The following is a 19,037-nucleotide window of genomic DNA, read 5'->3' on the forward strand; positions in this document are numbered from 1 at the left end:
TTGACCATATTTTTCATGTTGTGGAACTGTCCCTCAATGTCTTGCAGTCATCTCTTCCATCTATTTAATTTCCCGTAGGCAAGAATTGACCTCGCCCATGTTCGGAGCTTCTAGTAATTTCCAATTAGAAGTGATCGAAAGCCTGACAGCTGTATATATGTAGTTCAAAGGCTTTTGTGAGATGTGTGCATGGGGTAAGCCTAGAAGTGTTTAGTGATATCAACAGGAATCTCCCAAAAGAAGATCTTGGCGATCATATTCTTAATATTTTTCCAGAATTCAGCTAATTTTGGGCATTGGCACATAATTTGAGAAAGGGTTCCCTTTTGTCCACATGCCCTCCAGTACATCACATTTGGATGGATCGCCTGTCACTATGTTTAGGAAGGAATAGATATTGGATTCCTCATATTGTATATGCAAATAATTAGAGCTAAATTTTATTAAATTTGGAATACAGAATAAAATGCTTCCTTAGTATTGAAAGCAATATTTTCATAAATCTTATTATTTAGAATTATTGTGTTGGCACTACAATTTGTTTATGCACTATTTTGGGTTGCATCTATCACATATTTTACTTTGTTGTTTTAATCCCTTTGCCTCTCATTTCATAGTTATTCCAAACAGTGACAAGCAAAATTTTTCAGGAGGTATAGAGTCACGGTGAAATTTTGCATTTTGCGATCATATATGAAGTAGACCTATAGCGGGACATATAGAGGAAGCAGGCCTGCTCCCTATACAGCTGCTTTAGTCAGGCAAGTTATGTGTGAGCAGGCAGTCAGGGGCGGCGGCTAAAGATTTTTTTTGCAGAGGGGCCTGGCGTGTTCTGGGTATGCGGTAGCCATCAATAAATATTTTAGCAAAACTACTGCAATTTTTCCCACAAAAAAACACCCTCAGATTTCAAAGCAAAATTCTATATTGGTCTTTTATGTCAGATTATATGCATAACATGTGTTTTGAAAAACTTTTTCTCAGCCAAAATTTTCAACAGACACTTTTTTCAACAGACATTTTGTTGACTAAATTCTTTTTAAAACAGAAAAAGTCAAGAAATGAAGAAAAAAATAGGCAGTAGTGAAAAAAATTGCAAGAAATTACATTTTCTATATAGAAAATTGCAAAAGAATTTGGAGTAAAAAATAAACTATGTTCTTATTTTATGTAACTTTGAAAAATAGCCCTTAAACATTGCTTTCCTGCAAATCTGTCTTTTTTGAAAACCTTGCTAAATGCATATATAGATCTCTGCAGTTGCCTTGGATTATTGTTTATAAATAATATTCTGTTTTGCAATGCACAAGATCCTCCTTTCTAGAATGCCTATTAATTTATAGTCCTATAAAAGTACTGTATGGTATATTAAATCTACCCTGAGTTGTAAACTTGCAGAATACTGAAATCACTTCCTCTGTTGCTATATAGATAAAAATAAGCGCATACCTTGGATATTTATTAATGGCCACATATGTGAAACTGGCTGATTTAATGGAGTGTTAAAGAAAATGTCTGGGAATATGTGAGCCTTTTTTCTTCGTGTGCTTTTAATAAATATTCTTCTGTTCCATATAAAAATATAAATTAGCCCGCCTGAGTCTGGCCAAGAAAAGAAGATGCATTATTTTCTGAGATTTTATTTCCTTAAGCGTCCGTTTCCTCTATAAAATGTGAAATAGGTTGTGAAAATCCTTAGTGATATGAAACAGGCAACCAAAGACACAAAAAAAAGCCAGTGAGAGATCTGCGCAGGCAGCTTTGTTTATTGCAATCTTTGTATTAATTCATAGCAGCGGAAGCAGCCTTGAGTGCTCTAGTAAGGTAAGCTTGTTTAAAAATACACAGCAAACTCTATTAACCAGAAATACATGACCATTGTGGCACGTTTGCTGCTCTAGAAAATAAATATCTTTTTTGACAAAGATATTTCTAAGGTCTCACTCCATTCCAGGCCTATTTTACTGTGTCTCTGTGCTTCCAAATTTTGCCTCTAAGCCAAAAATTTAAAAATGGCACCTACTGTATTTTAAGGCCACTGGAAGAAGCATCAAAGAGGGTGGTGAGCAACGTGTTTCCCCAGAACCACTGGTTGGGGATCACAATTGTAGTGTACATGGCCATATATGGCCAAGATGGGTGCACCATAATCCTGGCTCTGATAACCATGCCAGAGATGGAGCTGACATATCTGAAGAGTGTTAGACACAGGACCAGAGTTGGTTAATGGTTCAAAATAGTACAACATATAATATAGTATGCTGCCTATTTACTAATGTCACAAATGACTACTATGTCTGGCATATGTACCATGAGACATTATTTATCGCTCATATGCAAGACAAGAAGCACTGGTTGTGTGGGCAATCTAGCTATAAAACCCATGGACCACTTGTTCTAACAAAGCACTATTGCCACCACTGTATGTTCAAGTGATCATATGCAATTAAGAGATTCAATATTATGTGAACATTTATTGTACTGAAACCCACTATATATACATAAACAGTATGAACACATTACAATCTTGGTTAGAAACGTGCAGTTATTAGTTTAGGATAGGTGGCCATCAGTATTGTTTTTAATTGTTTAAAGGGGTTGTTCACCTTCAAAGTAACTTTTAGTATGTTATAGAATGGACTATTCTTAGTAACTTTTCAATTGGTCTTCATTTTATATTTTCTGTAGTTTTTGATTATTTGACTTCTTCTTTTACCTCTTTACATCTGTCAGATGGGGGTCGCTGACCCCAGCAGCCAAAAAACAATTGCTCTGTGAGGCTACAATGTTGTTGTTGTTATTGTCACTTTTTATTACTTACCTTTCTATTTAGACCCTCTCCTATTTATCTTCCAGTCACTTTTTTAAACTACTGTCTGGGTGCTACATTAGGCTGGACCCTAGTAACAAGATAAACAAAAAGCTAAATAATTAAAAAAAAAAAAAAACACAAAAAAATAAAAAAAATGAAAACCAATTGCAAACAGTCTTGCATTATGATTTTCTACATTATACTAAAAGTTAAATTAAAGGAGAACAACCCCTTTAGCATAAAACAAATACAGTATATTCAAAATAATTTTGTGTCATCCACAGTGTTTCCCACAGCTTTTTTTTACTCATAGCAAGTATATCAAATGTTTTTCTTTTTCCTTTTGTCCCTTTTTTATGCTATTTATATTTCGCCTTGCACCTCCTGCCCAAACTTACCAATGTATAAAGCTATAATATAAAGCTATAATATAGGGGAATATATGACCACTATGCTAAAGGTGTACGCTATGCATTATTTATGCTTTTCGAAGGTGGAATTGGCAATTGAAATAACTGAATAATCTATGACTGAGGTCACACTAAGGGGCACATTCATGAAAACGCAAGTTCGAATCCCGAATGGGATAAATTCGAATTGGATACAATAATTTCTTAAGATCACAAATATCATGAATATGCTTACAAAAAAATCGTATTAGTCACAATAATATCGTATTGGTGATCCGAAAGTCACTAAAACCTTTCCGACTTTGATCCTTCTGTGCATGATATTGGAAGCCTCCCATGGGAATCAATGGCACTGTGCAGCTCCAACCTGGCCCAAGGAAAGTCACGATACCGAAGCTTGAATCAACCCGAAACTTTCGTACTCTTCGTGACAATACGATTTTGTTTCACAAATTTTGTCTCAAAGTACGTAAAAGTCGAGAAAAATACGAAAAATATGCTGAATGAATGCTCGGAGCATTCGTGGATTAGTAGATCTCCCACTAAGTATCATAATTTCCCTGGCCACTCCATGTCAACACTTACCGGGATAGCCCCTCCCCTCTGCTCCCATCAGAAGGACCCTCCCCAAAGCTCTAAAAGACCAACCCTACCTCCACTCCGGTGTCTTTTTTGTCCTTCTGCCTCACTTTTTGTTTTGCTCCCATTGGAAGCAAATTTTTCTTTTTAGCCTTGGGGAAGCATTAGGGCTGCCTGAAAGCGTCCTAGGGACTGGGGGTTTTTGATCATGGAGATCTTTTATCCCCCCAAGCACATTACCTCATTTTTTTTTTGGAGTCCTTGATGTCTGGGCTCTGAGATCAGGAGGGCATGGTGGTGCTATGGCAGGTATCACTTGTTTGTCCTTGATCCATGTGCCCTCCCAGCTGCGGGTAGCAGGTCTGGTGGCAGGTGCTTATCCCCCCATCTGTGTGCCCTACTGGGCCTGCTTGTGAAGCGTCCAGCGGCAGTGGAGTGTGTGGCCCCTACACTCCTCCTCATTTTTACAGATGGGAGAGGGAGGTGGCAATTAGCTAAGCATCAGGAAACATGGACTTAGTTAGCGGCCTGAGCCTTATGGCCTCCTTTCCTTATTTCCCCTATACTGGGGCATTATTTTTTTTCTTTAAATGGAGGATTCCAGGTTTCAGAGCCAGCTGCCTTCCTCACAAGTCTTTTCCAAGGTTGAGGTAATTTAAAAAAAAAAAAAAAAAAAAAAAAGGGTGCCATTCAAGCCAGCACACGGAGGTAATGCTCAAGATGCAAGCTTGATTTCCAAAATCTCAACACTTGGAGCAAATTGGTAAGTCTGCAATTTTGTCTATTCTGGGAGCTGTGCAAATGCAATGCCTGTTGGAGCAGACACCAGTTGCAGGTAATTGGGTAATTACTTGGCAGGGCAGTATTCAGCTGTAGGTAATGGGGTAGATAGGTCCCCTCCCCCTTTCCTTCCTTTCCTTTCTCCTTCCTGGCTGTGAGGATGAAGCCCCAGGAGTATGAGGTAAGGACTCTGTGTTACACTTATGTTTTGGTGCCGTAAGTTGCTGTTACTTCCCTTCATACTGCTTCTCATAAAGAGTTGGGCTAGTCTTTTTAAGCTAGGGAACTGGTGTCTGCAATATTTATATGTAACCTGGCTCAGCCAGTGTGTACATGGGAATATGTGCTAGCCTGGAATGGGCAGCATGGCTCTGTAGCAGAATCTGAATGTATATGTTAAATCACTTCAGTGGTTCCCCATGCATAATATACCATCCATGCTGAATGTATATGTTAAATCATTTCAGTAAAATACTATCTATGCTGAATGCATAGGTTAATTAATTTCAGTGGTTGCTATGTTAAACCATTTCAGTGGTTTCCATTTGTAATATACCATATATGCTGATTGTATATGTTAAATTATTTCAGTGGTTGCTATGGGCAATATACCATCTATGCTGAATGTATATGTTAAATAATTTCAGTGGTTCCCATGCATAAGATACCACCTAGGCTGAATGGATATGTTAAATCATTTCTGTGGTTGCTATGGGCAATATACCATTTATGCTTAATGTATATGTTAAATCATTTTAGTGGTTGCTATGGGCAATTTACCATTTATACTGGATGTATAGATTAAGTCATTCCAGTAAAATACCATCGATGCTGAATGTATAGGGTAAACATATTAGTGGGTAATATTCCATGTAATACTGAATGTATAGGTTCAAACACTTGAGCGGTCCTCATGCAGGGTAATATGCCATTTAAACTGATATGTATGTTAAAACACAACATGTAGTTGCCTGACAGGCTTAGATAACTAACAATTTGAATGTATATGTTGCAGCATTTTATCGGTTCTGTGGGTTAAGGCAATGTCCATACTGTATTGATTCAGTTTTGGGTCATATTGGCTTATGCAGCTTCCAGGTAAGTAGGGGTAACATTATCACTGATAGTGACCCGGTATCATGCTTGTTTAAACAACATTTATTTTGGTTTACAGCATAGTTTCTATTGAAACGGGCTGTTTGGGTATTGCTCACCCATTGACTATGGCTTATGTAGAAGCAACAGCCAAGCAGGATAATGTAGTTTGCATGTTAATGCAGTCCCTACGCTGTATTATTTGTTTTTAAGGTAGTGGTCAACTGACTTAAGGGTACAACCAAGCAGAATTGTGGTTGTATATGTATTATATCTAACAGAGGTGTTGCATGCAGGTATTATACTGTATATTTGTAAAAAGCTAAATTCTGAGGGGGCAACAACACAGTGTATATGTATTTTTCTCTTCTTTCAATACAGGACCAGTACAAACAGCCAAGACTGTGTTTAGGTAGGATACACTTGTCTGAAACCAGCAGCCATCTTGGCTTCATATGCACTGTTATATTGTGTAGATGCTAAGGGCCACACTCTGAGTGCAGACAGGTATTACACACTGCGTATGCACTGGCATGCTACAGGTGTTCAAATTATGTGTATGGGTTTAATGTGACTTAACTCGGAGTTTTAGCCTTACTGTAGACACAGTAGTCATGTTATTTTCAAATTACGTTATGGTTTCAGATCTGTTAGGTGCTGGTTTTTCTCAAGACTAGTGGTTGGAGGATTCCCACTACGGCTGTGCTGCTGGGGTAAGTGTTATAAATGTTTATCACTTTTTTTTTTTAAATTGCCAGGGCTTCTGATCTGGCAGATACTTCTAGGAACAAGGGGCGGCTCAGAGGAACGTGGCTCACAATGCCTTGTAGGTTTCCATGGTTATCCATATAACAGGGCATTATGCTAGAAGCCTGATCAATAGGGCTCTGTATGGTCAATAAACATTCCTGGCTCTGGACACTATGATTGGTTCACCATTTAAGTCCAGTATTCAGTGGGTGCATCGGTTAAAGAACTTCTTGTATATGGGACTACAGAGATAGTAATCTGTATAGGCAACTATGGCCATGACTACTGCATCATTTTCAGGCCTTGCTGTTGGGGTAGATAGTAAGATAGGCCTGTCCAGTATCCTTGGTCAGGTACATAGAGGGGCCAGTTAGCGGACAAAGTTTAGGCTCAGAGGCCACATATTACAACTGTCACATTTAGAATCTTAGAAGGGTGCTTGAACCATCAGCAGGCTAAGGCTATGGGACAGACCCATGAGCTAAGTGGTCTATGGGTTTGAGCATTGTCATACTGTTGGTATGGGTCGGTTTCCTTTTATATCTATAGGGGGATAACTGTCCCCTTACCTAGATTTAATCCTTTCTTTACCTGGGTCTTCATTTCCTGTTGGTGCCCTTATTTTAGAGCATGCAAATGAGTCATAGGTTCTAGATCCAATCTACATGATGAAATCTATTATCCTTGTTAAGGTATATATCCTCATAGTAGGAGGGGAAGAAGAAAAAAAAAAAAAAAAAAAAAAAGCATTTCTGCAAATGCCAGTCTTGTGGGCATGTATTACAGCTGGACCTCCATTCTATTTTGCGCAGATCCTGTAGTGCCATCCAAATTATGCTTGGGCAGGGTACCAGGAGTGTAGGGTTAGGATCAGCCTTGTCTGAAGCTTTCCCTATGCGGTTTCCTCACAGAGACGGGCACTGTTCACTTCCAGTGGTGGCATGTAGTCTCTGGGGGTTAGTATTGGCAAACCATTTGTTAATATGTTTGGTAGGTATCAAACTGGCTACTTGGTAGGCTTTTGTGAAGGGTACCATTTTAGAGCCTGTGGGACTTACAAGGCTCTTGACTGGTTGGATTTGCTGGGTTAGTTTCAGGGGTCTCATGCTTAGCTAGATTTTTCCCAACTGGACTCCTGGAAGGATTCATGGGTTTTGGGGGCTAGGACATGGGCAGGCCCTTATGCACTCTGTAGACATCAGGAGTGACATATCTACAAGATGCGTATGTTTTGCAGGGGTAAACAAGAAGGCTATTAGTATTCGCTTGTCCTGGTCTGATACAGGTAGAATGTCATTGACTGGTTTGTTTTTTTTTTGTTTCCCCTGCTAAGTCTTTTCCTCAGGTGTTTACTACTTTAGCGGTTTCCAGCAGTGATCACTGAGAGGGCACGTTGTTTCAGGCGTGCTGGTAAGTAGTGGAAGTAAGAAGACCTTCGGGTCTAACTATCCTCCTCCCTTATCGGTAAGTGTTTGGTCCTCTTTCCCCAGATGTGGGTTGCACATTTGGTATAATTATTTTGGTGTGGGCTTTACCTTTTTATACGTAAAGTCGTTACCCTGGCGATTCACACAGCTCAATCATCTTTGATTTCAGCCCCGATTCCTGAGCAGATATAGGGTTCACAGGTTTTTACCAGATATTGGTTTCTACACCCCACAGTGGGGTTTTCGCTTGGTTTGGGATGTTTCTGGAATAGATTTATACTCTGGGATCCAGACTTCCTTCCTTTATGGAACTTTTACCCTCCCGATTAGGGATATTAGCTTGCTATGTCCCAGTAAGTGTTGACATGGAGTGGCCAGGGAATGAGGAAAATTGTATCATACTTACCGTGATTTTCCTTTCCTGGCCACTCCATGTCAAGATTCCCACCCTTTTTCGGTAAGTTTCTAGAAGCTCATTACTAGACACCGGAGTGGAGGTAGGGTTGGTCTTTTAGAGCTTTGGGGAGGGTCCTTCTGATGGGAGCAGAGGGGAGGGGCTATCCCGGTAAGTGTTGACATGGAGTGGCCAGGAAAGGAAAATCACGGTAAGTATGATACAATTTTCCTCAATGATGCTCCAGCTGTGAGTTGGCTGCCATCTTGCCCCTAATCAGTATATCACCTTGATTTGCTCGCTGTGTGCAGTTGTTCATACCAGAAAAGGCACATAGCAAAAGAACAGAACTCTCATAGGGACACACAGCTACACAGGAAAAGATGGAGAATGGAATGCAGCTGTATATGTGTGATTTCATATAATACATATTCAAGACAGAATCTAGAGTACAAATAAATGTATTTTTACCATCAGAATGAACTTCAGATAAAGTGTATCCTAGGTTTCATTTGGAGGATTGTATGGGACCTCATAAATCAACAAAGATCTTTGTGTAGAATATTAATACACATGCAGTGTTTTTATAATGCACACACATATTTTTATTTTTGTAGCTCGGTCAATGAATATGGCACTTTCAGGTGTTAATAAACAAATGACATAAGGAGTTATGAACAGATAATAAACAATGCTATTGCTAACTTGGAATAGTATGTATAACACTGCATGTTCAACCAGTAGCTCTCCAGATGGTGTTAAACTACAGTAAATCTCCCAGAAGGCTGCTGGTCACATGATAGCAGACTTATGGAGAGCTTCCAGCTGAGGCTGCCTGACATGTAGCCCTATATCTACATAACAAGACTCATATTTTAAATTTTATTTTTTTTTTAATTGGAGTCAATTTGTTAGATCTCTAAATTTTGCAAATGCCCATAGGCAGACTAGCATAGCAAGTCTTAAAATCCCTGTTCTGCTTTAGCAGGAAAAAAACATGTAATTTGAACTGATCTGCATTTGCAGCCCCATGGTGCCCATTAATCAGTAGCAGGGTCACAGTGTAACTCTGTAGCTGTAACTACTGGCTCCCTTATGAGTAGACTGAAGGTGTGGTGACCAGAGCTTAGGATCAAGCATTGTCACTAAGGCTGTAAGCTGGCTGCGCGTTGAATATTAATCATATGTAAAGCATTTACCTATTTGAAACAAAAACTAGAGCTTAACAAAGAATTAAGCTACACATTTTAAACTTTATATTTTTAACTTCTGTACCAGCATAAGGCAGCCACAGCCTTTTAGCAGTAAAAACCTGTGCCTCTGTAGTGTCTCCAATCTGCTTTCAGTTACCTGAGTTAGCGACTGATTCACAATATGCAGTATATACTTTACATAATATATAAGTTATAATCCAAGGTTAATAATTCAGATTCACAAATGATTAAAATATGGCCATGTAGCATCAGTTCTTATGACAGATGTAACATTTTTTAGACCTTAGATTCTCAACAGCAGTCTAGAGTACACTGACCATGTGCAGAGTCACTAACACTCAAAAGATGGCCTGAAAAGATCCAAGATGGGGAATTGCTATGGACAATAGTCAGGAGCAAATTGTTTTGCCAGGTTTTACTGTGAAAAATCGTCCATATACTCCAATGGCTGTAAAAAAAAAAAAAAACATGTTGCTCGGCATAAAAAATTGTCACTTGTAGACTTCAGTGCATTTTGTAAATACAGATTTGCCCATCACAAGTGGACAACTTTGAAGGCCTGGGTTATTACCATTATAGGATTGCAGAACCTCTCTGCAGGTACAGTACATTCAGTAAATTTAGCTTTTCTAATCATATTCACTTGTAGGGCTTAGTTACTTTTTTAAGCAAAAAGTTTTTTGGTGGACATTCCCTTAAGCCATCTTAAATAATAATTAGGCAAAATTAGAGGCCCGTTTATGATTGCTTGAGCCTTTCCTTTATGCACATGGAGATTCTGAGGAAAATATCTCTTAGTTGAGGTTTTTTTTTCACAGATGGGCTTTCTCAATTAATAAAAAGTTTGGCACCTAAAAGCTGACAAATGTATTATTTAAGAAGTCTCACTTGGGAAAAATAACCTCAGCTAATGAGATATTTTTGCCCAAAAGCCTGAATAAGTTAAGGAACTCCAAAAATGTGTCCCTTACTGTAGGTCCCAAGGTGCTCCTTTCTTCACAAATCCCTTAACAACCAGCTAGAAAGAGAAGGGCAGGTAGTCATGGCATACAACTGACAGGGCTATTTGGGAGTAATTAGTATCCAATAGAAGAAATCAAATGCTTATGATTAATTTCAAAGAGGCGTCACAATTGGAAATTTGTAGAGTCAGGGATAGGGAAATTTAGCTCAGTGTTTCTACAACAACCCTCCCATAATTTGCAGAAAATATTTCAAAATATAGTTTAAGGCTTTACAACTAAATGAGATTTGTCATTTTAAATTTTTTATCTTTTTAACTTTCTCTATTACCTTGGCAAATAAATAAAAACTTTGAAAAATTACCTAAACTTCAGTGAAATAAAAAGTCCTTCAATAACGCATCCAAAAAAGGATCTGGCATCAGCAAATTCTACTGACTCCATTCTGAGCACTTATAAGTATGTTGAGTTATGATACCTCTGAGACAAATCTAATCTGAACGCTTATAACTGAATGTCCATCTTTCTGCTGTCTGCACAATTCCAAGACAGGAAACATTCTCTAAATTTTAAATTGGTCAGCATAATTCTTTCACGTTGCAGCACCTGCCAATAGATAGATGTGGATCCAAAGATGTCAGAAATGGCAATAGTTTCCAATATTGACAGAGTTTTTGTTACAATATTTTAAAACTGGGAGAAAGTGAATATGAAAGAAAAGTAAATCTTTTAATCTTTTAAGAATGATGATAGCCATGTGATATCCATGATACTAAGCCATGGTCCGTCTTTTTGCATTAAGCAGATAGAATGAAGCCGCAGCCACTGTCAGGGATAAAAGCTAAACCATATTTTTCTACAGAAGCTTATTTCATGAAAGGTAGTCTCTTTTCATTTAAACAAAACTTATAAAGGTCAAATATCAGCAAAATGTTAAAAAGGCAATACATAATATTCATTAACAATTTATTTACAATGACTACTTGCAAATTATACATTTCTGGTTTTGTGCTGTAGTAGGTTTTTACATCGTGAAGAGTTCGCTATGATTTATGCATTCGTAACATCACTTTCCTGCTTAAATGAGAATAACTGTTCTGGCAATTAAAATACCTTAGTACTTCCCTGCTATGGAGAGAGCCATTTATGACCCATTGGGCTTTCCAAACACCAAATGTGAAATCAGGGAAATAGATTATGCATTATAAGCTGGTGTGACCACATAAAAACAGTGTAAAATGTTTCACTGCAATCATTTTTCAGTGTACGAGAAGGAATGATTTGATTAGTAATAGGCAAAATAATTTGGCAGGCATGGATTTGTGTTGAACTTCCGCGTTTCGCCATTGACGGCCTATTTTGCAAAACGGGAGACAAAATTTGGCGTGTAAAAAATTGCCTGTGTAAAAAAATGACACGTGGCAAAAAGCAAATTGTTGTGTGTGCTGTTTTTTTGTGGTGCACATAAAAAAAATTATGAAGCGAAACAAGACAAATCCACTCATCACTATATATGATGGAAAATCTGTGATTTAGGATAATTTCACTCAAAGTTTGACTCAAAGGGGCAGATTTATAATTGCTTAAGCCTTTTAGCAATCATAAAGGAAACCCTGTGTAAATTAAAGAACTTATGTGGGGTTTTGGGCAACGATAACTTTGATTAAGGTTTCTTTCTCTGAGCAGGTTTTCTTAAATACTACAAAGTTTGGCAGCTTTTAGCCAAAAGGCACAAAACATCATAAATGTGTCCCAAAGACTCAAAGTGTTTTCAGCTTAATTTGATGGAAAGCCAATAGCCTGATTGCTTTAACTGATTTTCATGCAAAATATCCAGCTAGGTCCAGATGTGTCATTTATATGATTTTTTTTTACCCTACAGGTTGAATGCATTAAAATGACATTATTTTTGTGTTTGGTTATTTGATCATTTTATTGTAATGTAATGATCATGTTGTTAACTTCTAAACACACTTTTGAGGCCCGTTCAGGCCCGGATTTGTGGCGAGGCCCCAAGGCCTGGGCCTAGGGTGCACAAACATAGGCAAATTTTAAAATTTTTCTCCCATACGGAGCAATGGGGACCTCTCCAAACTGCTCCATATGGGAGTTTTAACTTTGTTGCATGCGCATTTATGAGTGGGGGGGATAGGGGGGCACCGAATGGGGGCGGCCTCGGGGTGCCCCCAGGAGAAATCCGGCACTGGGTCCTTTTATAAACATTTTTATCTTAGTGGTTTTAGAATTTTTTCAAACCACATAATAACGAATTTCCCCTAAAACGACAAATGTCTAGCCATTTATTAAAAGATCCAAACAAATTAAAATGCTGAATGAAAAACTAAAAAAACCCAAAACCATGATTGTTACAACATTAGATGGCACATGTTCCAGGGGGTGGGGGGTGTTTGTGGTCCTTCACTTAATAAATCATAATGTTTTTGAGTCTTTGCATGATTAAAATAATCCACGGTTTTTAGTGCTAAAAATGTGATTCATGAAAATTAAAAAACAACATTACATGCATTAGTTAATAGTTAATATACACAATTAAGTTAATGTGCCCTATAGTGTGCCCCTATAGTGTTTATGAGCTACAAAAATCAGATTAAACAATTTTTTTTAACATTTTACCATGATAACTCTAAAAAGACAAAGGGGAGGAGACTCACAAAAACATGAGGGGAAATTTACTAGGAACCTACTGTAAAGAAAAATTTGAGATGGAAACATATTTTCTGTCCTGGATGATCCTAGAAAACTCAAATCATGGTGTTAGTTAAAGCAAGAATGACTTTTAAGTAATTCCTCTCAGCATTAATAGTCTCCCTAAATGTGTTGGTTTGCTATATATTTAGGTAACACTATTTTGAAAATGTTTTTTGCTATACTCTGTATTACTTTAGATGATGGGCACACTTTGACTTATACAATGAGGCAGTAGTCACTTATTGGTGAACTTGTCCCCAGCTTGGAGGCTAAATCACAGAGGTGCTCGTCCGCAGATCTCCCTATCCCTGAATCTGACTGCTGAGTGGGTGACACCACAGGTTACTAAACTTTTTCTTCCTTGTTGGAGACTTTGACTATTCTACTAACTACACTTAGGGGCTGATTTACTAAGACAAGAATTCGAATCCGAATTGGAAAAATTCTGATTGGAAAACGAACATTTTGCGACTTTTTCGTATTTTTTGCGATTTTTTCGGCGCCTTTACGACTTTTCGGAAATTGTCGCGACTTTTTCGTAGCCATTACGATTCGCTCGTATCTTGTCGCGACTTTTTTGTATTGAGCGCTCGTAAGCGGCGGGCGAAACTTTCAGACTTAGCATGATTTTGGAGGCCTCCCATAGGATTCAATGGCACCCTGCAGCTCCAACCTGGCCCAAGAAAAGTCACCATACTGAAGCTTGAATGAATCCGAACTCTACGAAAAAAATCGCAACATTTTGCGCAACTTTCTGAATGGCTACGAAAAAGTCCCGATAATTTTCCGAAAAATCGCCAAATACCGATCATTACGAAAAAAACGCAATCGGGCGCATTCGGCCCGTTCGTGGGTAAGTAACTGTGCCCCTAAGCCTATTACAGAAACTTCCCTGACACTAGCTACTTCTGCTGAGGTCTACCTCCTCCACAGGCCCTCCAGCACCGACCACCCCCTCCTGGAAGTGGGGTGTAAAGTAATAGAACCACATGCTGACACGTGGCACCCCTGTTCAATTACTGAACTGCTAAGGAAAACGTTATCCTAAAAGTGGAAACAGCCTGCCCCCAACTCTGAACAGACCAATGCCTTGGCTGGATTAACCCTTCTGGAGGCTACTTAGAGTAAAGGTGAGGAAAACTTTTACCCTCCTACATTAGTTTATATTTTTCAGTTAGTTTTTTTGCAGTTTAAGCTACACCCAAAATTATGTACACTGCAATTTGTCTTAGAATGACAAATATGGAGCTATATAAGCGGTTTACTAGGTATGAGTGAAAAAAAATTGGAAAACTATAGTAGTCCTAGGGAATCCGATGATTCATTATACGATAAAAGAAACTAATTTGGTATCATAATTGCTTTTGACCTATAAGGTGTTTCTTATTGAGATCAAATATACAATGAGTAATTGGACAGCAGATTTAATTAGAGCATGAACAGCCAGTTTAATTTGCTGAAGAATAAGAGACAAATTTGAAGAGGTTAATTATTTGGGGTGAATAATCACAGTTGCGGTCTGGGCAAGTGATTGCAGAAGTGTACAGCATTTCACATTTGGGTATTTGTGTGATGACAAATCATTAAAGATAAGTAATAAGTACATAGACAAATTCAGGCACACACATTATAGTACATTCATATTAACATAGATACAGGGAACAATCCCTTATCTGGAAACCTGATATCCATAAAGATCTGAATTACAAGGAAGGCAAACATTTCTATTGGGTTTATTTAATACTAAATTTTTGGGGGGTGACTTAAGGCATGGGTCGCCAACCTTTTTTACCCATGAGCAACATTTACTGTAAATATAAAAAAGTTGGAAAGCAACGCAAGCATGAAAAAAGTTCCTAGAGGATGACCAATAAGGGCTGTGATTGGTTATTTAATAGCCCCATGTGGACTAGCAGACTATAAGAGTCTCCATTTGCCAGTACATATTATTTTTGCCTCCAATTCAGAAAATCAATAATTAGCAAATGCTTTGAGACCACAGAGAGCAACATCAAAGGTGTTGGTGAGAAACATGTTGCTCACAAGCCACTGGTTTGGGATCAATAATTACCCCAAAGTGCCCTCTTCTGCCTTAGACTTGGCAATGAGGTCTTCTGAGGAAAAGATAAATATAGCGTAATACTGTTGGTTATTTTTCCATGTGCACTCCCATATGTGGCTCCTTTAAACACCAGTGATGTCTTTACTTATAACACCCTTTTTGTGCCCAATTATGATTCCAATTGCCAATCTAGTTACAGACCCCCTTGGGTTTATATAGGATCCAATAATTCGCTTTTAACCCACAGATATCTGATTTTCCACCTCCTATATTCAGGTAGTATTAGGAACCACTTGCAATAGGTACATATCCAGCATTAGGGACTTTAGATTACCTCAGGTTCCCCAGTTAACATAATAGATCCTATACCTGTTCAAATACCAGAGAAACTGCAGCCATCTCACAAAACAGAGAGCATAAAACAGCTATAACAATTCAAAACTCACTTATCAAGGAGGCAAGTTTCTTATTTCCATTTGGAAGTGTGTCTTCAATGGTGGTGTCACATAGCTGTCCCTTGGATTTCATAACTTATATACTCTTCTACTTATATTAATGATCCTACCAACAACCAATGTTGGTTGGTTATGGTCACATTCAGAGCCACAAGCCTAATGTGACCTAATGACCCCTTCTAATTGGAAGCATATCGAAATTCATCTGAAAGCCTCTGAATCGTGCATTCATATCCCTTTAAAACAGAAGCACCAGTATTTTTGTAGGAATTTAAAAGTGCTAATTACTGTGTCATCAATTACAATAGCAGCAACCCTGTGACATCTAGAAATTATCTAGGGCCTTAGCCATCAATAGCAAGCTTACACATGAGTATACCTCAAGTTCCTTTAAGGCTTTCAAGCAGAACAGTGTACTTGCATCTGAAGAGCTTAATGCCTGACTGACAGCTGGGTTTCTTATAAATTAATTCCCACATGGAAGGGTACTTGTCTGTACAAGTAGAAGACATGGGAGCATATGTATTCAAGACGGGTAATTCCAGATGCTTCGGAGTGATCACTAGGTAAGGGACCAATTACTTGTTTGTTTTGGTCCCGTAACTGGGCTGCATACTAGTAAACAGACACTCATTACAAGATTGGATTCCATGCAGTGATTAGACTGCAAGGTTTGTTGATTAAATAGTGGCTATTGCACCAAATTCAGAGGTATTTCTTATTTGTAAATAAGCCCATCTGCTTGTTGGAAGTATGTCTTAAAAACTGGTGTCCCAATTAAGTAGGACAATAGAATCTCTTTTGGAGATCATTGCAGGTGGAGTGTGTATATAAAAAATTTTTTTTTTTGCTTCACAGAATCACATGACTTAGATTGCTTTCTCTATATCATGCAATCAAGTTTAATGATGTGGAACATGTACTACACATTGCTGTTCTGTACCTTAAAAGGGATTTTTTTTATACCATTATAATATATTAAGTGATCCATGTGCTTGCTATCTGCAACTGCATAATGCACATTAATTACATACAGCAAAAAAACACATATTGTTGATGGACTGCAGGCATTTGCAGTAAATAGACTGGCTTTAGTCACAGCTGTACAGACAAGCACAAAGGGGAATATTTACAGCTCTACCTGTCCATAATTATTCTTAGCCTGAGTCCTGGAAGTGGCTCTCCTCCTGGTATCACTGTACACAGAATGACAATGGAGAATGTGATGTGAATATGAGATATATTTAACCCATGGGAGAAGGGTTTCAGAGATTTTACAAATAACAATCATTAATTACACATTGATTAACGAGTCCCCTTTGGAAAGTGTAATGGAAGAGATTTCCCATGCACTGTAATATGTTCATTCTCCTTTTTAAAGCATGAGGGTTTGTTTTACCCTGTGAAATCATGTCTAAAAAAAAAGTATTTTTCTAATAATAACAACGGAAATCCATACAACACCTTTCTCTTGGTATTCATAATAAAACAGTCAACTTCACTTTATAAAGTCCAAAATATGCTTATATTACTATTTAATGCAAAATTTTCTGCCTACTTGTGCTGATGAGACTAGATTTATTATTGCTGTTATTTTTGTTCTTATTGGGGTAAAAGCATAGTGAGATTTTTAGTTATTGCAACACAGTTTTTATTGAACTAGTTTATAATGGGTTGAGAAAAATGTATACTTGTATTTTAGGAAAGGGGTTAAATACTGAGTTAAGGTACAGACATGTGAAATAATTTCATATCATAAGGGCCAGTTTTATATTTTTTTAAATGAAAATAGTCATGACTCAGGCCTTGACAATGCGCACAGTGAATCATTATTGCCTTAATGACATAGGGTTAGTGGATGTTTCTGAATGTATAGCTAGTGTATTCTGAGACTATTCCACCTCAGCAGGCATCCAGCCCCTAAAATATCCAAATATCTCTTCCATTAGACTGAAAGTCAAAGTTGAATTAAATTTTAATTCCAAGTTTAAGTTTTTATAAATAGGAACAGTTATCAGATTAGCCACTTTTACTAATAAACTGCTACTATAACTTGTATTACTTCATAACTTTATAAATAGGACCAGCTAAACAGATACACAAGCCATATTTTAATACTATTTCCCAGAATCCCAAGGTGGTTTTTATATGTCACCACTGAAAACTTTTCATAACAAGGTTCAACACTGGCCTCAGTGTTGTTAACCAAAATTGCCGGTCAGAAATATGCTTTTATTATTCTAGTTGTTTTTGAATGATCACAGCAGATTGTTAAAGGGAACTACTATAGAAAAAAAAATATATAAGCGTCATCTCATGGAAATAAGAAACATTCTAAGTATAATCAACAAAAATGTTGGTACTGTTTCTGAAATAATCAAGTTTATATTCAATACCCTCTTCTCAGTAGTCTGTTGGATATTGATCAACAATTAAGTCAAATACGTCTTCTTGGGGTGGCTGTCTTTGCCTAGGAGATGTATTATGGCTTCTTTACATAACCAACAAAATACCTGACTCCACCACACATCCTGCACATAGAGAGACATGATTTATCAGTTATTATGAAACTAACGGACTCCACCACTAGTGATGATCGAATCTGTCCCGTTTCGCGACAAAAGAATAGCCGCGGGGGACAAAAGAATAGCCGCGGGCGACAAAAGAATAGTCGCGGGTGACACATTAACTTCCGCAAGACATTTTCGCCGTTTCCAAATTTTTCACCGCTTTGAAACAGCGAAAATGTTGGGCGGAAAAAAATGTGTCGCCCGTGACTATTCTTTTTTGACGCCTGCGACTATTCTTGCAACAATTTGGACATGCGACTATTTTTTTAATGCCTGTGACTATTCTTGCAACAATTTGGACGTGCGACTATTCTTTTGACGCCCGTGACTATTCTTGCAACAATTTTTGGACGCACGGCAAATTTTTTCATCCGTTTCGCAAAACAATCCGCCGATGGCGAAACACGGAAATTCGCCGTGAATCCATGCCTGTCAAAACATTTTGCGCATCACTATCCACCACACACCCTGCACCTAGAGAGACAGGATTTTTGTCAGAATCAGTCATTTTGAAAAAGTTATCTCTAATTTTCTAGGCAAAGGAAGTCCCCTCCTCCAAAAGGATGTATTAGAGCTAACTGTCAAAATCTGACTCTGGCTGCTGCATGATAATAGAATGAAATTAATCAGGTTGCTAAAAGGGGAGTAGTGAGTAACTTGATTATTTCAGAAATGCTACAAAATGTTTAATTTATTATATATAGGTAATTTCTTTTTTCCGTAAGATGAAGCTTATATGATATTTTCATGTTTGCGATAGTTCCACTTTAATTGCTGTACATTACAGCAATAGGGCACATTTGTGTGAAGCTACTACA

The 19,037-nt window shown here is 37.9% G+C and overlaps 1 protein-coding gene and 1 long non-coding RNA gene across 3 annotated transcripts in view; one reads left to right on the forward strand and one right to left on the reverse strand.

Annotated features, from left to right (window-relative positions):
- Nucleotides 1-19,037, reverse strand: part of pcdh11x (protocadherin 11 X-linked) — a 797,852-nt gene that overhangs the window by 375,620 nt on the left and 403,195 nt on the right. The gene's annotated exons all lie outside the window — the stretch shown is intronic.
- Nucleotides 4,712-8,041, forward strand: LOC101732740. The gene is made up of 3 exons (XR_004219717.1): nt 4,712-4,762; nt 6,322-6,389; nt 7,760-8,041. It is a non-coding gene; the product is annotated as an uncharacterized LOC101732740 (long non-coding RNA).

The sequence above is a fragment of the Xenopus tropicalis genome, chromosome 8, assembly GCF_000004195.4.
Source record: "Xenopus tropicalis strain Nigerian chromosome 8, UCB_Xtro_10.0, whole genome shotgun sequence".
NCBI lineage: Eukaryota > Metazoa > Chordata > Amphibia > Anura > Pipidae > Xenopus > Xenopus tropicalis.